General features: G+C 45.7%; 1 protein-coding gene and 1 pseudogene across 2 annotated transcripts in view; one reads left to right on the top strand and one right to left on the bottom strand.

The window, feature by feature from the left end:
- LOC130922881 (dual specificity phosphatase 29-like) overlaps positions 1-24,995 on the top strand; it is a 112,515-nt gene that overhangs the window by 16,183 nt on the left and 71,337 nt on the right. The window lies entirely within an intron of this gene.
- On the bottom strand, positions 6,689-24,916 carry LOC130922795 (uncharacterized; annotated as a pseudogene).

The raw sequence follows: 24,995 nt of genomic DNA, 5'->3' as shown, positions 1-24,995 counted from the left end.
GGGAGGCACTTGACTGCGTGGAGCCGGCGCGGGAGGCACTTGACTGCGTGGAGCCGGCGCGGGAGGCACTTGACTGCGTGGAGCCGGCGCGGGAGGAACTTGACTGCGTGGAGCCGGCGCGGGAGGAACTTGACTGCGTGGAGCCGGCGCGGGAGGAACTTGACTGCGTGGAGCCGGCGCGGGAGGAACTTGAATGCGTGGAGCCGGCGCGGGAGGAACTTGACTGCGTGGAGCCGGCGCGGGAGGAACTTGACTGCGTGGAGCCGGCGCGGGAGGAACTTGACTGCGTGGAGCCGGCGCGGGAGGAACTTGACTGCGTGGAGCCGGCGCGGGAGGAACTTGACTGCGTGGAGCCGGCGCGGGAGGAACTTGACTGCGTGGAGCCGGCGCGGGAGGAACTTGACTGCGTGGAGCCTCGGGAAGCCGAGCCGTCAAGACGTGCCCACGACGTCGGCGTGGACGAGATCGCCGAGGCTTTTGGACAGGGTTCATTGACAGACTGGGTGGTATGGATTGAGGGAGGCCTGAAAAAAACCGAGAGGGTGAAGAAAAGGGCATGGAAAAAAAATCTGGGTCGGAGTCAGAGTCAGAATAGAGGAGGTCATATAAATTGTGATCCTCCTCAAAATCTGAAAAATCAGAGTCCAAAAAAATGAGTTGTGGTCTGTGGGTGTGTTGAGGGTGTCGACGTGCCGGCCGAAAATGAATCTTTCCCGCTGGGTCCACTAGTGGTTGCGTCATTCTGTCAGGGATGCGGGCAGGCAAGCAGGTTGTGTGGACCCAATTGCAGGGAAACAAAAGCGGCAAGGCAGGTGAACTCAAAAAACGTTTTAATTATAACTAACCAAAGGCACAAAGTACAAACAAAAGGACTGTGGATCAAAAAGGCAAGGTTCAAACAAAACTTACTTTACCGGAGGGACTAATACACGAAGGCTTGGAAAGGACTTCAACTTGGACGCAGACACTGACATTGACATAGACAATGACGCAACAAGGAGTGACAAGAAACTGGGTCATTATATACGCAGACAAGGGGTAACGAGACGAGGAACAGCTGGGTAACACAGGTGGATGCAGATTGCAGGATACACTGAGAAAACACACACAGGTGAGAGCAATGGGTAATCACAGGGACAAGTCACACAAGGAGAAACCAAACACAAAACCTAACAGCAGTAATTCAATTACTGTATTTCATGGTGTTTTTGACACAAGAGGTAAGTAATTTAAGCGCAAACTTTCAACGTAAACATCTTACAAACAAAAAATATTAGTTATATGCAGCAGCTCTAGAAAAAAAATGAATTAAACCTGCTAATGTTATTATAAATAAATAATAAATTATGCTTTACGACTGGTATAATTGGGGGAATAAAAACATGGCATTTTAGACAGACAGGTCAATAATCATTACTTTAACCTAATACACAGCAAAGGCATTCACTTATGCCTGTGCTTCTTCATTTTTTATTCCTCATCACTGTCCATATCTTTTTTGAAGGGCAGATTTTTCTTGAGGAAGATCAACTAATCCACATGTTCATGTTTAAGTCGACTGCGTTTCGTGGAAACAATTTGCCGGCCTTTCCACCATTGTAGTGGGTTATTTTTCAGGGTTGAAAACTCACGATCTCTGTACCGCTCCACACTTCACACAAACTCTGTCCCATGCGAACAGATCTGGCTGCCTTCATCACTTCAAAGTCCGACTTTTGTTTTCCTGGGTGCGGTGAAAATCAATTGCTGCACGTCGCAGATACACTGTCCATTGTTTTAGTGTGTTGCTTCGTTGCCACTAATAGTTTCGTTTTGGGCTGTGAAGAAAATGCTACGGAGCGTGCGTTTCAGTGGTTTCGTTAGCTCTCACGTTGTTATGACACGCCCGTGACGATCGGGTAATGACTGCGACTAGTAGCTGTTCTGCCGAAATGCATGGGAAGTTGAGGCAAGCACGACTGTGAGTCGTGCTTGTCCATATTAAATCATGCGTGCGGTCTCAATCTAAGTGCGCTCTGTGGTGAATGACATAAGTGCAGCATGTGAAGTAAAAGCTAAATTATTATCATATTAAGCAATTCATTGAACTAGGCATTAGAAGCCGATTCTTGTGCTCACATTAGCAGAATTCTATCTCTACTATCGGTTCATTGAATATTTAATGGCTAATTACTGTCGAATAGTAACTTTACTATCGATACATCTGTATCCCTCACCTGTAAAACCGGATATCCGGTCGTATCGGTTTATTGTTCTCAAGCTTAATATATATGTACATGTATATATATATATAAATATATATATGTGTATATGTATATACAGTGGTACCTCTACATACGAAGTTAATCCGTTCCAGGACCTTGTTTGTAAGTCGAAATGGTCGTATGTCGAGCAGGATTTTTCCATAGGAATACATTATAATTCCATTAATTCGTTCCACAGCCCAAAAACCTGCACTAAATCCTTAAAAAATACTGCTGGTGCTATTACAAATGGCAATTACACGTAGCAAAACAAATAAATTATAAATCAAAATTGGAATAATGTAATAAAAAGAATAATAATAATTCCTGTAATAGTGTAACGAATCGGGTTCTAATAAGGCGGACGTTTTTTTGTGTACCTGAACGCACCGCGGAGCTCACGTGCCAGAGACAGACCGGTGAGCTTGAGTTTCACTTTCACTTTGAATGTTCTCTTGAGAACACCATCAATTGCGGCAGACAGTAGGCGTTTTGTGTTGAATAAGTTGTAAAAGAAATGATGAAAACGTGGCGAAGCTGGCGATTTCTTTGGAGACAATAAGAATTGTCAGCTTAATTTATAAAGACTGGCGAGCGATGGTCGGAGGAGGACCGTGGAGATGTATTGTTGAGCCATTTCACGGATGCCCACCCCACGCTCATATTTTTCTGTCATTTGTATCTTCATTTCGAAGGTAAGCATCAACTTTTTCCTTGTTTCACCACCTGTACCAACCTTTTCTGAAACCTGTGTTGATTTGTCACACAAGAAAATCCGCCGTGCATTCGTCTGCGGTGCTGCCATTGTCGTCGTATTTCGAGCATGTCGTCGGATGTAGAAACAAATGGCGAGTCAAATTTTACGTCGGATGTCGAAAAGTTCGTGTGTCGAAGCGATCGTATGTAGAGGTACCACTGTATATATATACATATATATATATATATATATATAAATGATGGTTGAGGATGTGATTATTTAATATCATAGAAATATATATTCAAGAATAATGTAATGTATTTAATATACACAATACTTAATATTTTTTTAAATGGCAAAAAATGTAAATGTTCTATGTAATTTTTTTTTTTAAACAAACTTTATTTACACAAAAACAAATACAAACAGAGTGAACAATACACATACAATCAACATACATACAACAACAAAAATAATAAATAAAAAGGTGGGGGTCAATTTTAACACAAGCTGTACTGTTTGCAAAGTCTCTTGGTCCTTATAGCCTTGGGGTTCAAACAGGAACTTAAATCGGCCAAATATAAAGAAAACGTTATCCCAAAAACTTGAAAATTTGGTCTTTGATTAGCATATTTAACACAATGAATGTGAAATTTTGCTAATATCAAAATAAGATTTATCACATGTCTTTTATCCATTTCTGGTTCTTCAACGTTGGACAGGCCAAACAAAATATGTCTAAAAACAATTTTCAATGATGGCTCAACTTTAGAATTAATATAATTGTTCAGGTCAACCCAAAAGATGTGGGAGTAAGTACATCCCCAAAATAAATGGGAAATAGCTTCCTCTGCATTTGTACAAAACGAACATAACGTATCAATATTAATTTTAAATTTAACCATTGTTGTCTTTACAGGAAAACACCTGTGAAGTAATTTGAGTGTGACTTCTTTAACTTTATTTCTTAATAAATCTTTTCTTGGCAAAAGCCAAGTATGTTTCCATTCAATATCTTTGTATAAATTATTCCAATAATAAATCGCTGCAGGTTTGGAAACTATCTCCCTTTGAAGAAGTTCTCTCAAACAATGGTTGGAGGCTTCAGAGCTTAATAGTGCACATTTATAACCAATAAACAGAGACCTTGGATCAAAGACTGGCACGTTACAATTTCTACCTTTAGGAGAATTTTGTAATAATCTTCGAGATCCCTCTGGTATTGCATCAAACACAATAGAGTATTCGCGAGGCGTAACAACAATACCATAAGATAAACAAAATTCTTGATAAGTGAAAAGTTGACCATCTTCGTTTAATAATTGACTAACTAAGAATATGTTATTTTCGGCCCATCTTTCAAAATATAAAGATCTATTTCGATACTGTATATCTTGGTTGTTCCAGATGTAATATTTATGTGGTGAAAAATTGTGTTTATATATCATTGACCATGACATAAGAAGTTGAGTGTGGAATTTGGATGTTCTATGTAAATGTGTATTACAGTGTTATAGTTCAATGATCATTCATAATTATCATTATTTATTGTTATTACAACCCCTAGCAAAAAGTATGGAAACACCAGTCTCGGACGAGCACTCACTCAGACATTTTATCATGTAGAACAAACCCAGATAGATAACCTTGTCAAGAGTAAAGAATCGGCATTGGACAAGGTGTCAAGAGTCAAGAATCTGCATTGGACAAGGTGATGCTGGAACTTTTGTTTGGTGTTGTTCCAGTGAGATTTACATAGATGACTGCCTGAAGAAAACATCAAAATTTCCTCAGTCCTTGATGATATGGGGTTGCATGTCAGGCAAATGCACTGGTTAGATGGCCGTGGTTAAATCTTCAATAAATGCACAAGCTTACATTGAAATTTTAGACAGCTTTATTATCCCTTCAATTGAAAATATGTTTGTCATTTTCCAAGATGACAATGCATCATAACACAGAGCTAAAACTGTTAAAGCATTCCTTGGAGAAAGACTCATCCAGTCAATGTCATGGCCTGCAAATAGCCCAGATCTCAACCCTATTGAAAACCTGTGGTGGAAATGGAAAAAAAATGGTCCACAGCAAGGCTTCGACCTGCAAGGATGATCTGGCAACTGCAATTAAGGAGAGTTGGCACCAAATTGATGAAGAATACTCATCAAGTCCATGCCTCAGAGACTGCAAGCTGTCATAAAAGCCAGAGGCGGTGCTACGAAATACTAGAGATGTGTTTTGATTGCTATTTCTTTGTTTGTTTCTCATGATTCCATATTTTTTTCCTCAGAATAGCGTGATTCCACACATATTTCCCTGCACTTGCTCTATAAAAGTAACATTTACTGACCACCACAATGTTTTTTATTCATTTCTTTCAGAGTTTCTGAATGCTAAAGAGTTGCACTTTTGAACTAATTCATTATTTTTTCAAGCTTTTTATCTGAGTTTGTTCTACATGATAAAATGTCAGAGTGAGTGCTCATCCGAGACTGGTGATTCCATTCTTTTTGCTAGGGGTTGTATTATCTCACTGGTTGCCATGGACGACGATAGACGTTCGATCCAATGTGACTGGGAGTCAATTTGGACTTCTCGTCTATCACCTGCAATGGCAGTAAATCATGACCACTCAATGCCAGCCATCCCATTTCAAATTAATTTGATGTCTATCACTGTCAATGTGAGTGAATTAGTTATTAACAATTCAAAATGAATAACTGAGCTAATTCAAATAGGAATTATAACGAGTGTACCTACATTGTGTTAAGTCCCGCTCCCTTTATCGCAGCATTAAGGCCATAATCAAGGGCGTAGGTTCAGATAGAGGCGTAAGGGAACTAACATTACCAACTTTTCAGGATGCTCAAATTGTCCCCATCAACATATAAGCAACCTTATATACCATATACAGTATAATGACTTCAGTTATACAGGTCATTTAGATTATCTCCCCATATGTTGTAAGCAAAGAATTGACCCTACCATTATTAAGTGAATTATTGTCTTGATGTTCGGACATACATTCACCCAGGGGTTAATTTGTGCCGGATCCTGCCGTAACAGGATCCGGCACCTCTTGATTTTGGCCTCCCTGTGTTCCTGGACTTATTTGGGCACCTCTCGTGTGACATTTAAAAAAAAAAAAAAAAAAACTTTGGAAATTTGCACCATCTGGGGAGCAAGCAGCCAGGATCAAACGCTATTCCAACATGCCAAAAAGACAGCTGCATTTACTGTCTTTTTTCAAAAAGAAGGAATATGGTTCAAAACGAGTCATTAAAGCAACAACCGGTGATGTGGGCAGCTGCAGTAATCATGCTAAAGGGCAGAAGGAGGCTAGCGCTGCAGCAGCTACAGTGGGGAGAACAAGAATTTGATACACTGCCGATTTTGCTGGTTTTCCCACTTGCAAGCCATGTACAGTAGAGGTTAGTAATTTGTATCATAAGTTCTCTTCACCTGTGAGGGACGGAATGTAATACAAAAATCCATACACACACACACACACACACACACATATATATATATATATATATATATATATATATATATGTGTGTGTACATATATATTATATGTCACCGGAGTGTTTTCCAAATATACAGTGGGGAGAACAAGTATTTGATACATTGCCAATGGGAAAACCCATTGAATATGTATATGTATATGTATATATACATATATATATATATATATATATATATATATATATATATATATACATACATATATACTTTTAAAATTGCCCGATATGCCGAATGCAAATCATTTACTCGTATATTTTAAACTTTAAAACAAATGACGTCACAATGAAAAAAATAAGAGTCCGTAAAAAAAGTCACGGATATCTACCTCATAACTATCGCTTAATTGTAATTTTTGTTACTGTTGCATTTTCTCCGATATGTTAGATGATAAATAACCCATTCAAACAAAGGAATAAAAAAATTAAAAAAAAACGTTTAAAAGGGTAAATATATGAAAAAGAAAATCTCAACCACTCCTTGATGTCTGCGATTTCTGCATCGCGACCCTTGTTATATTCTTTCTTTCTTATTTATTTATTTTCCCTTCAGGCATGACAAATCCAACAACATGCAGCATTTATATGTGTTTACAATTAATTCAACCCGAAAAGAAAAGGGCAGACGGGAGAAGCCGAAGCTTATCGAGACCCGCCCCCAGTATACCATAGGATGCAGAAAATATCGTATAACAATTTTTGACATTCAGATTGCGTAGTGATTACAAGGTTTTTTAAAAAAAATTTTTTTTTTTTAAATATAACCATCCCCGATTGTTCAGTTTCCCAGTAGTCCATTGTCGATCGTGTCCATGTGATCGTTATGTTGATTAGATCCAGTAGATTAGTTCATAATTTAGTGGTAAGTTTATTCAGTTGATTCGATCCAGAAGATAGGGAATAGCTGAGGACCGATGGCGGGCCGTGTCCGCCACACCCCTTTTGTCGACTTAATCCTCGTCGCAGTTTTCATTCCTTGCTGCCTCCCGACGAACATTCATCTCGAGGTTGCGCAGCTTCGTAGTAAGTTGCAACGCCATTCAGGCTGTGGCAGTGTTGGATGACGCCAGGTCATTCTTCACCTATAATACAGTATAATCATCACAGGCCTTACCGATCTCTATTGGCTATCCAACACTTTGATGATGTTCCGACGAATCAAGTGTACTCCAAGCCCCTGCAGAAGAATAACAGCCAGCAGCACAGCAAAAAAAACATCCTCGATGTCACATATCAAGACTTTAGGGTATATCCTAGGCAGACGTGTTTTTCAGGTTTTGGCCGCATTGTAGAAAGATCTTGGCCAGCGCACTCAGTGGCCAATTGGCCAGTTCCATGTCGTTACAGAATGTCAAAATATTACTATTTCAAGTCAATCTTCTGTGCTTGAAAGATACATCTCCTGGATGCACTGGGACACATCATCAGTGATGTATGTAGGATTCATTGAGTGTTTCGGGTCTCGCAACATCAGACACCCTCGTCCTAGTGACCCAGCCGGGGTGGATCAAGTCCCGGCTTGTGTCCCAGTAGCAACCCACGGATCTGCCCTCTTCAACCACAACCACCTTGTGGCTTTCTCTGCAGCTTCACTTGCAGACTGAATGGCCCTTTTCTTGGCCACCCCTGTGATTCCCAGCCGGTCAAGGACTTTACAGAGGGAGCGTCCTGCGAAGCCTCGACAGCCGACTTCTATGGGCTCATAGAAAGTCCTCCAGCCCCTTCCCCTGCACTCCTCCACTAGTTCCTGATACTTGGCCAGTTTCCTCTCGTTGGCCTCCTCAATCCGCTCCTCCCAGGGCACGGTAAGTTCCAGCATGATCAGGTGTTTTGAAGCCTCTGAGAGGATGATCATGTCTGGCCGGAGCGATGTTGTTGCTATGTGCTGGGGGAACCTCAGCTGTTTTCCCAGGTCAACGTGGAGCTTCCAGTCAGGGGCTGTGTGGAGGAGTCCTGTTGTTATCTTTGGACGTGCACGGGGTCTCTCTCCAGCTTTGATGAAGGAGATGGCCTTCTTTGGAGCATGATGGTGTTTGCTAGAGCTGATGGCGGTGGCTATACTCTCGGCAACTGCTTTCAGTACCTGGTCGTGGCGCCAGCGGTAGCGACCATCAGCCAGGGACTTTGGGCAGCTGCTGAGGAGATGTTCCAGGGAGCCTCTTCCGGAGCAAAGGGAGCAGGAGGGTGTCTCGCTCTTCCCCCACACATGGAGGTTTGCTGGGCTGGGGAGGGAATCGTAGACTGCCGCTACGAGGAACCGGACACGGTGGAGGTCTGCCTGCATGATGTTCAACCAGGTGACTTTGCGCTGCAAAGTGCCCTCCCATCTTGTCCATGCTCCCTGTTGCCGGAGTCCCAATGCCCTGCCCACTCGCTCTTCCTCCAGGCCTGCACGGACCTCCTCCTGGAGTAGATGTTGTCTTTCCTTGCCCCGAGCCTGGCTGACCTGGGTCTTTGGGATGTAGCCCAATCCAGCTCTCCTTGTTGCCACAGTCCCAACCAGTGCCTTTTGCCTAAAGCGTGACTCAGCCACCTCCACTGCCTTTTCTGCCTTCCACTTCCTTCCTGTCCTCACTTCAATGCCGGCTGATGACACCTTGCCGTCCCTGGATTCTCTGTACTGTAGGGCTTCTCTTGTGCGTGCCACCTTGAATTCTTCAGTGAGCCCACTGTGTTGTGAACGGCAAGCCGTTGAGGCGGATCCAAATCACAGACCAAGAAACAGAAATAGAGAACGTTTGTATTTAATAAGTACAACAAAAGGAGCACGCCAAAAATGCGGGTTTAACAAACTGAGAGAGCACGCCAATAAACGCGAGTGTAATAATAAAGTACAACAAAGGGAGCACGCGAAAAATGCGGATATAACAAACTGAGAGAGCACGCCAATAAACGCGAGTATAATAATACAGTACAACAAAGGGAGCACGCGAAAAATGCATGAATATAACAGTACAAGAATCTAACTACCAAGCCCAAAAGAGCACTAGTGTAAAGATGACCAAACCAAAATACGACTGTAGAACGTCGGGAAACTCGAAGGCTGACGATGAACACACAGGCGGTAAGCAAGGCAAGTAGCAAGCAAACAAGCAATAGTCCGACACTCGCAGACTGTGGCCGGAGTCCTTAAATAATGAGCGCTCCAAATGCGCCACAGGTGTGTTGCAACGGCCCCGCCCATCCAGCTGAATCAGATGCTGGAATGAAAAAAGAACTGAGAAGGCATACAGATATGACAGAACCCCCCCCTCAACGGACGCCCCCTGGCGGACCACCTGGTTTCGTGGGATGACGAGAGTGGAAATCCCGCAGCAGCGACGGATCGAGGATCCAGGAGCGGGGGACCCATTGGCGTTCCTCAGGGCCATAACCTTCCCAGTCGACCAGGTACTGCACCCCCCTACCCCTCCTCCTTGAGTCGAGAATGGCACGTACCGTGTACACCGGCCCACCGTCGATTACGCGAGGAGCAGGAGGAGGCACTGGCGGAGGGTTCAGGGGACAGGTGGAGACTGGCTTGAGCAGAGAGACGTGGAAAACTGGGTGAACCTTCATCGAGCTGGGAAGCTTCAGCCTTACAGTCACAGGGTTCACCACAGCATCAACAGCAAAAGGACCCACGAACCGAGGGCCCAGTTTCTTAGAAGTCCCAGCCAGGTGTAAATCCCGCGTTGACAGCCAGACCATCTGGCCTGGGCGATAGACTGGAGCGGGCCGTCGGTGGCGATCAGCTATCTGCCGGTTGCGGGCCGCCGTGCGGACTAGTGCAGCCCTTGCGTCCCTCCAGACCCTATGGGCCCTCCGCAGGTGCACCTGGACAGATGGCACGATGACTTCGGCTTCTTGGGAAGGAAACAGTGGAGGCTGGTACCCATATGCGGTCATGAAAGGTGACCTCCCAGTAGCAGAGGAAACAAGGGTGTTGCGCGCATACTCCACCCATGGGAGGTGCGATGACCAGGAGGCCGGATGCAGTTCACAAACACAACGGAGGGCGGCCTCTAGCTCCTGGTTGACCCGTTCCGTCTGCCCATTGGATTGTGGGTGGTAACCCGAAGATTTGCTTGAGGTGGCCCCCAAAGCCTTGCAGAACGCTCCCCAGACCTGTGAGACAAACTGGGGCCCTCTATCAGAGACTAGGTCGCACGGGATGCCATGAGCCCGAAAAACATGTGTCACCAGCAGGTCAGCGGTCTCCAGGGCTGAAGGCAACTTGGGAAGTGCGACGAAATGCGCCATCTTGGAAAACCGGTCCACCACCGTCAAGATGACCGAACAACCCCTGGATCGTGGAAGACCAGTGACGAAATCGAGCGCAACATGTGACCAGGGGCGAGTTGGAACAGGTAACGGATGGAGTAAGCCCGCTGGAGCACGATGGACTGGCTTGCCCCGAGCACAGACGGAACAAGCAGAGACATAGTCAGTGACGTCCTTGCGCATGCCTGGCCACCAAAACCGCTGGGAAACGAGGAAGAATGTGCGGGACACACCCGGGTGGCAGGCAAACTTCGAGGAGTGGCCCCACTTCAGCACTCCTGCGCGCTGAGCAACTGGGACGAACAACTTGCCGGCAGGGCAGCCCCCAGGTACCCTAACCCCTCGTAAGGCTTCTTTCACAAGACGCTCTACTTCCCAACGTAGGGCGCCAACGATCAGATTCTCGGGAACAATAGACTCCTCTGAAGACCCCTCCTCCGCTGCCTCATGGAGCCTTGACAGCGCATCGGGCTTCCCGTTCCTTGACCCTGGACGGTAGGTAATCTGGAAGTTGAAACGGGTCAGGAACAATGCCCAGCGGGCCTGGCGAGAGTTGAGGCGCTTGGCTGCACGAAGGTATTCCAAGTTCTTATGGTCTGTGTATATCTGGAACGGTACCTCAGTCCCCTCCAACCAGTGTCTCCATTCCTGCAATGCCTGGACTATAGCGAGCAGCTCCCTGTTGCCAACATCATAATTCGCCTCGGCCGGGCTGAGGCGGCGGGAGTAGAATGCACAGGGGTGCAGCCTCTGGTCGACTGCAGACCTCTGGGAAAGGATGGCCCCCACTCCGGAACTCGATGCGTCAACCTCGACCACAAAAGGGAGATCTGAGTCAGCATGAACAAGGACAGGTGAGTTTGTGAACGCTCGTTTAAGGCTTACAAATGCGGCCTCTGCCACAGAGGACCACACAAATGGTCGCTTGTTAGAGGTCAACCTGGTAAGGGGCTCGGCCCTCATATTATAATTGCGGATAAAACGCCTGTAAAAGTTAGCAAACCCGAGGAAACGTTGTAATTGTTTACGTGAGGTGGGGGTGGGCCACTCTGCCACCGCCTGAATTTTTGCTGGATCAGGCCTTAGCTGCCCTTTTTCCACAACAAAACCGAGAAACTGCATTGACTCACGGTGAAACTCACACTTCTCGGCCTTAACAAACAACCGGTTTTCCAACAGTCTTCGCAGAACTATCCGGACATGTTGGCGATGTTCTTGCGAGCTTCTGGAGAAAATTAAGATGTCATCCAAATAAACAAAACAGAACACATTTAGCATGTCCCGCAATACGTCATTAATGAGGCTCTGAAACACTGCGGGGGCATTTGTCAGACCGAAAGGCATGACCAAGTATTCAAAATGCCCAAGCGGGGTTTTAAATGCGGTTTTCCACTCGTCTCCTTCACGAATCCTGACCAAGTGGTAAGCGCTGCGCAAGTCTAATTTGGTGAAAATGGTGGCAGATTTTAGCGGCGCGAAAGCCGAATCCAACAACGGTAACGGGTATTTATTTTTAACAGTAATCTCGTTGAGACCCCGGTAGTCGATGCACGGTCTAAGTCCCCCATCTTTTTTGCCAATGAAGAAAAACCCCGCCCCCAAAGGAGAGGACGAAGGGCGAATAAGGCCCGAAGCCAAGGAAGAGGAGATGTATTCCCTCATAGCTTCCTGCTCCGGTCTAGAGACCTTGTATAATCGCGAACTGGGCAACGGTGCATTGGGCAGCAGATCAATGGCACAGTCGTAAGGACGGTGCGGGGGCAGGGTACCAGCCTGCTCTTTACTGAATACACGCTGGAGATCATGATACTCGGCGGGAACATTTTTCAAATTAGCAGGCTCGGTAGCAGTTTTTTCTTGACCGGGAAGTAGACACGCCGAACGTAAACAGTGCGCATAACAGAACGTACTCCAAGCAACTATTTGAGTCTTCGCCCAGTCAATATTAGGATTATGCACTTTCAACCAGGAGAGTCCCAGCACGACCGGAGCCGATTTGCACGGCATAACCCAGAAGCTACGGGCCTCAAAATGATTCCCAGACAACTTTAATTTGAGCGGGGGCGTAATAAACTTCACGTCCGCCAGAGGGCGCCCATTGAGGTCTAAAACCCTTTTGGGCCTAGCGAGTCTTATTAAAGGACATTTAAGCGCGTCAACAACACTCTGGTCTATAAAACAGTCATCTGCCCCTGAATCAATTAGAGCAGTAAAACTAAAGTGGACCCCACCGTGCGACACTTCTCCCGGCAATTGCAGTCTCACCACACCTTGGGAGTCTCTTTGTTCCTTCAACTCGTCCAAAGGCAACTCACTTGAGGGATTGCTGTCTTGTACGAACCTCGTACTAGTACCCCCTCGGGCGAGGGGAGCCCCAGGCAACGAAGATTCCAGTCGATGCGAAGGGGCGGCGTCACAAGCGGCGACACGGTGCCCCGGCAAGCCACAAAACAGACACAAGCCTGCCATCATCCGTCTTCGTCGCTCCGCCGCAGAAAGATGTCCGCCGCCGAGTTGCATTGGCTCCTTCCCCGTCGGTACCGGCCTACGTGTCGACGTAGAGACCAACGGTGGTTTGATGAAGCCGTCCGGACCGGCCGCCGTCGGGCTGCTATGCGGCGTTGACCCGCGACGTTCCCGATGCTCCGCAGCTCTCTCTCTCTCACGCTCTTTTAGACGATGACCCAAATTTACGGACAACTCAATCAGCTCCTGCAGATTCGATGAGTCATCCCGGGCCGCCAACTCGTCTTTAACCGCCGAAGACAGCCCGCGCCGAAAAATACCACACAGCGCTGCTTCCTCAAAACCGCACTCCGCGGCCAAAATGCGAAACTGAATAGAGTAATCCGCTACGGTCAGATCGCCTTGGGAAAAATCCAGCAGGCGGCTGGCTGCCTCCTTGCCTTTAACCGGATGATCGAAAACTCTCACGAGCTCAGTCTTAAAAGTTTCAAATGAATGACGGATCGCGGGTCTTGAGTTGCTTACCGCCATGGCCCATGTTGCAGCTTTACCGGCAAGGAGGCTCATTGCATACGCTACACGGGATCTATCACTCGCAAACGTTTGAGGTTGTTGGTCGAACACAAGGGAGCACTGGTGCAAAAATAGTTGGCAAGCACCTGCCTCTCCCTCATAACGATGGGGGTGTGGCAACAACGGCTCCCGAAAAGCCGCCGGCGAGCCCACTGGAGACGGGGTGGATAGATCGGGCGCCGCGGCAGCGTCAACGGGCTGTACAGGTGACGTCATATTCTCAATTCTTGTAGTTAGCGAGCCGATCACATTCACTAATGCACGCAATGACTGATCATTCCTGCTGATCATATGCCCGTGTTCCGCGAGCACATGTCGAATACTTTCCGAGTCTGTGGGATCCATATGGTCGGACTATTCTGTTGTGAACGGCAAGCCGTTGAGGCGGATCCAAATCACAGACCAAGAAACAGAAATAGAGAACGTTTGTATTTAATAAGTACAACAAAAGGAGCACGCCAAAAATGCGGGTTTAACAAACTGAGAGAGCACGCCAATAAACGCGAGTATAATAATACAGTACAACAAAGGGAGCACGCGAAAAATGCGGATATAACAAACTGAGAGAGCACGCCAATAAACGCGAGTATAATAATACAGTACAACAAAGGGAGCACGCGAAAAATGCATGAATATAACAGTACAAGAATCTAACTACCAAGCCCAAAAGAGCACTAGTGTAAAGATGACCAAACCAAAATACGACTGTAGAACGTCGGGAAACTCGAAGGCTGACGATGAACACACAGGCGGTAAGCAAGGCAAGTAGCAAGCAAACAAGCAATAGTCCGACACTCGCAGACTGTGGCCGGAGTCCTTAAATAATGAGCGCTCCAAATGCGCCACAGGTGTGTTGCAACGGCCCCGCCCATCCAGCTGAATCAGATGCTGGAATGAAAAAAGAACTGAGAAGGCATACAGATATGACACACTGAAGGGCAGCTGCAGGTTGTTGCTAGTCCCGTACAGGGCAGCGCTGTTGAGGCTGCGAGGAAGACCCAGCCATTTCCGCAGAAAGCTGCTGATCTTCCTTTCAAAGGATTCCACCGTCGTTACTGGGACTGCATAGACGAGGAGAGGCCACAGGATTCTGGGAAGGATGGAGTGCTGGTAGATCCAGGCTTTGAATCTGCCAGGCAGGCCAGACTTGTCCACCTTGCCGAGCCAACCACCAAGCTCTTCAGTAGACCTCCGGATAGCAGCAGAGTCCTTCAGGCTGGAGTCAAAGAGCTTTCCCAGGCTCTTGACTGGTTGCTCTGTGATCGATGGAATCACGGTTCCTGAGATTGAGAACCGGAATTTATCGACCACCTTCCCCCTTTTCAGAACCATGGACCTTGACTTTGCAGGTTTGAAGCTCATCCTGGCCCATCCGATGAGTCTCTCCAATCCCTGCAAGATCCACCTGCTACCTGGGACTGACGTTGTTGTAATGGTCAGATGGTCCATGTAGGCTCTTATGGGGGGCTGTCAAACACCTGATCTGGACAGAGGCCCTCTGCATTCCACTTCAGCAGCCTTTACCACCATATTCATCGCCAGTGCAAAAAGAACAACGGAGATGGTACATCCTGTTATTATTCCTTTCTCAAGGCGATGCCAGTCTGATGTTACTGACCCAGAAGTGACCCTGAGCCTGAAATTACCGTAATAATCCAGGATCAAGTCCTTGATCTTGCTGGGAACATGGTGGAGGTGCAGCGCAAGCTCAACTAGCTTGTGTGGGATGGACCCGTAGGCGTTGGTCAGGTCCAACCATAGCACAGCAAGGTCGCCTCTGTTCTCGTGGGCTTCTCTGATGAGCTGTGTCACTACACCGTTGTGCTCTAGACAGCCAGGGACTCGGTAAGGTACACCACTGGGGCCCGGGGAAGATGCCGAGCGGGCTGCCTTGATGACCTCTTCAACCTCCTTCAGACTCGGCTCTGTCAACTGGAACTCTGCCGTTGGTGGGGCAGGGCTGATGAGTGCTCTGTTGGGGCCTAGCTCTTGTCCCCTCAGTGGATCGCTTATGGTGTTCTCGAGGAAACGATTCACTTCCTCTTTAGTGCACTCAAGCCGGCCACTGCGCTTGTCCCCGAGCAGCTGTTTCGCAAAACGGAAAGGGTTGGCGATGAAGGCTGCTCGCTTCCTAGCCCTCTCTCTTCCGCACCTCCTGTGCCATTCTGCTCTGCGGAGGGTTGTCAGCTTCTTCCGCAGGATGTTACGCAGCTCTTCTAGTGGTGGCTTGTCCTTCTCAGCAGCTCAGCATTCACATCCAAAAGATTATTTGACCGAGTGATGTCTGGATAAGGTCTGTTTGCATTGGCTTTGAGTCACCTTTTTTTTTTTTTTTTTTACCCTTCTTTGTTTTGGGTACACTTTTTTTTTTTTTTAACACGTTTGAGTTGCCACCCAGACATTATTTACCTATTGTACAATTCGTATTACGACCTAGAGTTAGCTTGACTCAGCAACATAATCATTTAATGAAATTTGTTTATACCTCCTCCTTAAAACAGCCAATGACCCTGAGCTGAAGAATCTTAATTTAATCCAAAGATGTACACCAACAGATAACGGAGCTCAGGAAAATGCGTCCTTCGTCCTCCAGTGTCTGTGAATCTCTCTCCTCATATTACCATGTTTCACCCATAATATCCCCCAAAAATCCAGCTGTAGCCATTCACAGCTGTGTCTTGACACTCGGTGATACATGCTACATGGAGTTTTTGGATTGAAACAAGGCAGGTACGCGATAATATCTCTTTAAAGTCATGGTAATTTTGCTCTCGCGTGCTCTCACCTCCAGATAGGATTTTGCTGTTTAATTTTTTATTATCTTTTTTATTTTTAAATACCCTCCTGTTCAAAAATTTTCTTCCCCCAGAAAATTGAGATTTTAAGCTTTCCAATGATGTATCACACATGCATATCGGACAATTTCGAAATTTGGCCAAATTGGGGATCTCAGAGCGGAACTTCAAGCCACATGAGTGTTTTCCGCCATATATATGGTGGAAAAAACAGACAAGAATGAAAAAGCAGTTTCTGATCGTGCACACCTCTTTAAAAGAAACTGCTGTATTTTAAGCCAAAACAACTGTTGTGTTTGATAAAACAATATGTCTATATGCTGCAATAGCAGATTCATGGCCCATTAAGCCCCCAAAGTATTTTCAATTTGTCCGTTTTACCCTGGAATCCCCGTTAACAGACGTCGCGCAACCGCTTTCGTTTCAACCCAGCCATAAAATGAAGTATTTATATTTATTATTCAAAATGTCTGTCATTTTTAGCTTAGAATCATTAAAGATGTCTAATATTACGTTTAAAAAAAAGACTAAAAAATTATTCACTCGCATAAACTTTTAAACAAATGACGTCACAATGAAAAAATGGCGTCTGTAAAAAAAGTCATTGATATCTACCTCATAATTATCGCTTATTTGTTTTTCTTACTATCGCATTTTTTCCGATATGCTAAATGGTAAATAATCGACCCAAACAAAGAAAAATTGAAAAAAAAATGTTTAATAGGGTAAATATATGAAAAAGAAAATCTCGACCACTCCTTGATGTCTGCGATTTCTGCATTCTGCCCTTGTTTATATTATATATTATATATTTATATTATATTATATGTTTCATCCATAAAATCCCCCCAAAAATCCAGCTATGGCCAGTTACAGCTGTGTCTTGACACTCGATTATACATGTTACATGGAGTTTTTGGGTCAAAACAAGGTTAGTACGCGATAATATCTCGTTAAAGTCATGGCGTCTGTAATTCTGCTCTCTCATGCTCTCACCTCCAGATAGGTTTTTCCTGTTTAAAAAAACATTTTTTTTTAAATGCTCTCCTGTTCAAAATTTTTCGTCCTCCAGAAAATTGAGATTTTAAGCTTTCCAATGATGTATCACACATGCATATCAGACAATTTTGAAATTTGGCCAAATTGGGGGTCTCAGAGGGGAACTTCAGGTCACCGGAGTGTTTTCTGCCATATATATGTATGTATATATATATATATATATATATATATATATATATATTAGAGCTGAAACGAATACTCGAGCAACTCGAGTAACTCGAGTTTAAAAACTGATCTGAGTAATTTTATTCACCTCGAGTAATCGTTTATTTTGACAGCTCTAAGCATCACGTTTTGCTCGGACTATTTTTAATGCGGGACAACGCGCTGACGTCACGTGCGTAGAGGAAGAAGCAATAAAAAAATATAAAAAACATTTCTGCAGCCGACAGCCGCTCCAAACTACGCCGACGTTGCTAAAAACTAGCCCGCATGATGTTAAGTTGGTAGCAGGTAGCATCTGAGGAGTCTCATAGAGATCACATGTATGTTGAACTAGATGCATTGTGATAGACTCGGCCGCGTCTGGGCAGCGTTAATAAACAGCGGCCATCTTAAAGCAGTAGAGCGCTAAGCGCTAATAAAGAGCGCTAAGCGCTAATAAATAAGATTAACGTTACTGTCTGAGTCACTAGCTCACGTAACGTTAGCCCTGGGGAGGGCTAGGTTTCTATTAATTATGACCACTTTCGATGCGTGGCTAACGTGTCTTACATACAGGCTTTAACATAACATAGCTTTGTGGAGTGATACGGGTGTAAAATAAAAACTCAATAATGCTAACTATCAATTTTAGCTTAGTAGTCATTGCTGGATAAAACACCAAGTAGCACTGGTCCCTAATGTGCTCCAATACAGCCTGTATCATACATTTATCTTGAACACTGCAAAAACACAAAATCCTATCAGGACTTACAGTTTAGAGTAGCGTAAAACTTAACTAGAACTTAAAAATGGCTTGACACAAATAGAAATTCAATTGAAACAGGTGGGAAAAAATCCCAACTTTTAAGTGATGTGTGTTATCAAGCGTAATGGCATTTTTAGGTATAAATATATATATTTTTTAATAAGATCTAAAGGTTTTTTGAGTGAAAGCAGTGAATTTGTCTTTTTTTAAAATTCTAGTTACATCTGAGATGCAATTGTTGGCGGTTTTCAACAATATACATCGAAAATAAAGACATTGATTGACTGAAAATGGTTCAAGAGTAGATGAAATGTCTTGTTTTCTCATGTATATTTATAATTGCTCTTCACCTAAAAATATATTTGTTTTATCCGATTACTCGATTAATCGATAGAATTTTCAGTCGATTACTCGATTACTAAAATATTCGATAGCTGCAGCCCTAATATATATATAAATATATATATATACAGTGCCTTGCAAAAGTATTCGGCCCCCTTGAATCTTGCAACCTTTCGCCACATTTCAGGCTTCAAACATAAAGATATGAAATTTAATTTTTTGGTCAAGAATCAACAACAAGTGGGACACAATCATGAAGTGGAACAACATTTATTGGATAATTTAAACTTTTTTAACAAATAAAAAACTGAAAAGTGGGGCGTGCAATATTATTCGGCCCCTTTACTTTCAGTGCAGCAAACTCACTCCAGAAGTTCAGTGAGGATCTCTGAATGATCCAATGTTGTCCTAAATGACCGATGATGATAAATAGAATCCACCTGTGTGTAATCAAGTCTCCGTATAAATGCACCTGCTCTGTGATAGTCTCCGGGTTCTGTTTAAAGTGCAGAGAGCATTATGAAAACCAAGGAACACACCAGGTAGGTCCGAGATACTGTTGTGGAGAAGTTTAAAGCCGGATTTGGATACAAAAAGATTTCCCAAGCTTTAAACATCTCAAGGAGCACTGTGCAAGTCATCATATTGAAATGGAAGGAGCATCAGACCACTGCAAATCTACCAAGACCCGGCCGTCCTTCCAAACTTTCTTCTCAAACAAGGAGAAAACTGATCAGAGATGCAGCCAAGAGGCCCGTGATCACTCTGGATGAACTGCAGAGATCTACAGCTGAGGTGGGAGAGTCTGTCCATAGGACAACAATCAGCCGTACACTGCACAAATCTGGCCTTTATGGAAGAGTGGCAAGAAGAAAGCCATTTCTCAAAGATATCCATAAAAAGTCTTATTTAAAGTTTGCCACAAGCCACCTGGGAGACACACCAAACATGTGGAAGAAGGTGCTCTGGTCAAATGAAACCAAAATTGAACTTTTTGGCCACAATGCAAAACGATATGTTTGGCGTAAAAGCAACACAGCTAATCACCCTGAACACACCATCCCCACTGTCAAACATGATGGTGGCAGCATCATGGTTTGGGGCTGCTTTTCTTCAGCAGGGACAGGGAAGATGGTTAAAATTGACGGGAAGATGGATGCAGCCAAATACAGGAACCTGTTGGTATCTGCACAAGACCTGAGACTGGGACGGAGATTTATCTTCCAACAGGACAATAATCTAAAACATAAAGCCAAATCTACAATGGAATAGTTCAAAAATAAACGTATCCAGGTGTTAGAATGGCCAAGTCAAAGTCCAGACCTGAATCCAATCGAGAATCTGTGGAAAGAGCTGAAGACTGCTGTTCACAAACACTCTGCATCCAACCTCACTGAGCTCGAGCTGTTTTGCAAGGAAGAATGGGCAAGAATGTCAGTCTCTCGATGTGCAAAACTGATAGAAACATACCCCAAGCGACTTGCAGCTGTAATTGGAGCAAAAGGTGGCGCTACAAAGTATTAACGCAAGGGGGCCGAATAATATTGCACGCCCCACTTTTCAGTTTTTTATTTGTTAAAAAAGTTTAAATTATCCAATAAATTTTGTTCCACTTCACGATTGTGTCCCACTTGTTGTTGATTCTTGACAAAAAATTAAAATTTTATATCTTTATGTTTGAAGCCTGAAATGTGGCGGAAGGTTGCAAGGTTCAAGGGGGCCGAATACTTTTGCAAGGCACTGTATATATACTAGAGCTGGGAATCTTTGGGCACCTAACGAATCGATTACGATTCAGAGGCTCCGATTCGATTATAAAACGATTATTGATGCACCCCCCTCCTTTAAAAAAAATTTTTTTTTTAATTAAATGTTTTGTACATTAGTTCCAAAATTGTTCAAAAATACTCTCAGGCTAAACCAAACTACTATTTCACTATCAAGTTAACATATAGCAGTAAACAAATATACAAAAATAACAGTAAATAAAAAACTCCAGTCCCCATTCTGTAACAGCAGCTTTAAACTACATTCAGTTAATTTAATGTTGTGAATCAATCGTTTAAGTTGTTAAAATTGCTCCCTTTATTCCATAATTTCCCTTTTGTCTACTTTCGACATGTAAAAGTTTCAAAACTATTTTAAAGATAGATTCAAGTCAATATTTTACCGATTTAGGAGTATTTTAGATAAAAAGTTAATTAGGTTTGCTTGGAAGGTTCGCTACAACAGCCTTGCAGGGAAGTGTACTGCTTTAAGATGGCGGCCGTTTATTATCAGACTTGGAACAATTAAGGAACTATGCGTAAATAATACACTTCACCGGTCCTTGGCATACATCTAATGGTGTTTAATAAACCTCTTCTTCTGTCAGCTTTACAGGTGGAGTTTGTTGGCGTCCTGCCCTGGGCCGTCCCGTCGCCGGTCTTGGCCCCCGGGATTTTCGGCCAGGGCTTGTCTGGTTGCGTCTGGCTGTGCGGGGGTCCCGTCGGGCGCGCGCTGGTGTCGTGGGCAGGTGGGGGGGCCGCGCGGGTGCCGGTCCGGGGCCGCGGCCCTTCGCCGGCCGGCCGGGGTGGGGTGGAGTTGGGGTGGGGGCCGGGGGGTGCAGGCGGCAGCCATGGTTCCTTCCCAGGTCCGCCCGGCCGGAGCCGCGTCTCCCTGTACCGGGTGCCGGGGAGGTGCCCTCTGGTGTCATGCCGCGCGCCCCTCATGGCCCGGGGGTGGGTTGTGGGGGGCGCGCTTCCGTCCCCTTGGTCTGCTTCCGGCCCTGTCCGCCTCCCTGGGCCGCGGCGGCCGCTGCTGCCCCCCGGCCTGCGGGGTCGTTGGCGGGGCCTCTTGGGGCTCGCGGGGCCTAGGGTGAGGCTTGCTGTCCCTTGCTGGTGGGGTGGACCTCCCCTGGTCGCCGGCGCCTGGTGTGGCGCCTGCTCGGAGTGCGGGGTGGGTGCTCGGTGGGTGGGAGGGGGGTGGGCGGTCGCGGAGGCGCCGTGGGTGGTCTGGGGCGGAGATTGATCGGGGCTCTGACGCCTCTTCCGCCCTGCGGCCGGTGGTTCTGGTGGACGGAGCCACGCCCGCGGGAGCCTGCCTCTTAACTCACGCACTTCTCACTTCGGCACTGTAAATATTTTTCACCCTGGCACTTACATGCTCATACATTTCTCCGGGGAGAGTTGGGACGGGGCTTTACAGTCCCGGCCCGGCTCCCCCCTGTTTTTAATGCACCACACACCAAGGTTGTGGGATGGTTGGGACCTGTTGGGGGTGGGGGCACCTCACGGCTGCCTCCTCACCACAGGCCCCGCCATCTCTGCACCTTTTTTAAATGCACCACACATCATACTCCACAGGAGGGCTCTGGCAAAGGGCGGTGGGACGGGCGGCTGGGCAGAAGCTCCATGCTGCGGTCCCACTGCCCCAAGCCAAGCTCTCCTATTTTAATGCATACATTGCACTACCCTCCCCTCACACCCCCATCACGGTGCTGGGTGATGGCTGCCAGTCGGGAACCTGGCAGTCACAGTAATTGGGTGGTAGGTGGGTCCCACACTTTTTCTATATGGCGTGGCTCCTGGGGTGTGGCCTCCCCTCTGCCTCGGCTGCCGGCCGCGGGAGTAGGTTGGGGGGTCGGGTCTCCGATCTTGCATCGCCCCGTGGCAGTTCCTGGGCGTTCTCCTGCCTCCGCCTTCCCCTCTCTTCTCTGGCTGGGCATCCGCCCTGCGCTCCGTCACGGGTCGCTGGCTGGGCGCCGGTGTATCAGCGGGGTGTCGCCTGCACCGGCGGGGGACCCTGCCTTGCCTGGGGCTTGGTGGGCCGCTGGGGGTCCCGTGGCGTGTCGTGCCGGTTGGGGGGCTGCGGCTGTGGCCCGGGTGGGGGTGGGTGTAGGCATGGGGTTGGTGATGCGTCCCCTCCTGCCATCCCTGAAGGCCGGTTGATGGGTGCGCGGGTGGCCCGGGGGACCACCCTGGGTCCCGGGGGGGGACGATGGCTCCTTTGCTGAGCTGCGGGAGGAGGGATGGGCTGCGCATGGCCCCCCGCCCATCCGCCCGCCCTCCCTCACCGGGCTGGCTGGGTGGGGGCCGTGGCCCAGGGTTGGTGCCCGCGCGGCTTCTCCGCCCGTCTGCGTGGCTGTCGCGCGCCCGGTGGGGCCTGCGTGCTGCTGGATGTGGTAGGGCATGCTCTGGTTGGGGGTCCCGGTGCCGGGATTGGCGATGCGGCGGCGTAGGGTTGGTCGCCAACGGGCTTACACTCATAAGAGATTCACACGATTACTGGGTTCTAGATCACAGAACTGATTTGTGTACACTCTACCCCTTTCAATCACTTAGCTTATAGACACCCCCACCCCCATTCTCCTCTTTCACTGGCCAATAGGCCCCAACATGGTGTAAACCGGAAATACATCTAGCTGACGATAGCACCAGCATATTAGTAACTAGTTTAGATGTTCAATGTATTTCTAGTTGTTGTTTGTGTGTTTCTTTTCCTTCTTCTCTTGTATTTCTTTTCTTCTGTCCCCCCATAATCCCTTCCTGTTCGATGCTTTGTCATAATAAAAAGGTACTTTGAATGATCACAATGGGAGTATGTCAGACTCTCAATGTGAAACATTAAAACTGTTCAGAATCCGGGCACTTAGACTTCCATTCTCTGTGTCAAACAGCTTAACAGGACAGGTTTAAAAAAAAAAAAAAAAAACGATGGCGGCCGTTTACTAACGACGGCATCTAGCTTTTTCTAGATATGCTGCTAACGCTACCATATGTGAGGTGCATCTAGTCCTATATAAATGGTATCTACCGTAACATTATGTGGATGACGTACTTTGTAGCAGCTTTTCGGCAGCATTTAGGTATGTTGTTGTGTTTTTTTATCTCATGGCATGAGTTGAGCTAGAGCCGTGAGTTGAGCATTGGCATTACCCGAGGGGCCGGGTAATGAGAAGCATGATGTTTAGCTACTCTCGCTGCGTTCTTCCACATTGCGCCCCGAAGACCGTGTGTTGTACTTCTGCTTTACTTGGCATATTTCATTAATCAGAATTTGGATGTTTGTGAATCGTTCTCGAATCTTTCACATACGAATCGCGAATAATCTAAAAATCGGAAATTTTGCACACCTCTAATATATACATACATACATACATACATATATATATATGTATTCATATATATATATATATATATATATATATATATTTTTTTTTTTTTTTTTTTTTTTTTGCTGTGTGTTCAATGTATTCATTCAGATTGAACAGCATTGGAAACGCTGTGTGTTCAATGTATTCATTCAGATTTAACAGCATTGGAAACACATATATATAAGACATGTTTTTACCCTTCTTTTTCCCACCAAAGTATAATTAAAAGCAATACAAAACAAAAACAAACTGTATATTTATGTATATTTTAATAAATGTTTTTTTAAGCACTGCAAAAGTAATAATTATGATATAAATTAGAAGAAAACAAGTGACCCCTAACTTTTGAACGGTAGTGTATACATGCATATACAGTATCTTAACATTTTTAGATAAAATACTGCATTTATTATATATATTTTAATTGGAAAAAATCTGTGATGGACTGAGGGCGTGAAGTCTGAAGTTGGGAGAGAGATCATTGTAATTTAAAAAGTGTCAAATTAGTGTCTTTTCATAATTGGAATCGCGCATACAGTGCTGGTAAATGTCAGCAGCCGTGTTCTCCACAGAGAGACATGTTACGCAACAGCAGTGCTCACTCGTGGAACTAAGCGAGCCAGCAAATGTTAAAGTTCACTGGATAATGCCACATTGTTTTTCCATTAGAGAGGACCTGCGGCAGGTTGTCACTCTAGATTTGTGAGATGTTTGTTTTTATGATAAGTGTTAAAACACTATATAAAGAAGCAAATGACACTCTGTACGCCTGAATGTTTAAACATGAACATGTTGAAAAATGTGGGTCATCATCGACACACTTTAGGGTTTGCATTCACTAAAATGAAACGCTCTTACACGTCCCCTGTAGTGAAGATCTGAGATCACTCACAGAGGTGACGACGGCCTTCATGTCAGGCTATTATTTTTTGGTTTATAAAGCATTACTCTTAGAAATACTTTCTTATTATAGATGCGGGTAGATGCACTCG

The sequence above is a fragment of the Corythoichthys intestinalis genome, chromosome 10 (genome assembly GCF_030265065.1).
Source record: "Corythoichthys intestinalis isolate RoL2023-P3 chromosome 10, ASM3026506v1, whole genome shotgun sequence".
Classification (NCBI taxonomy): Eukaryota; Metazoa; Chordata; class Actinopteri; order Syngnathiformes; family Syngnathidae; genus Corythoichthys; species Corythoichthys intestinalis.
The sequence above is the reverse complement of the archived record's forward strand: the minus strand, read 5'-3'. Positions and strand labels throughout refer to the sequence as shown.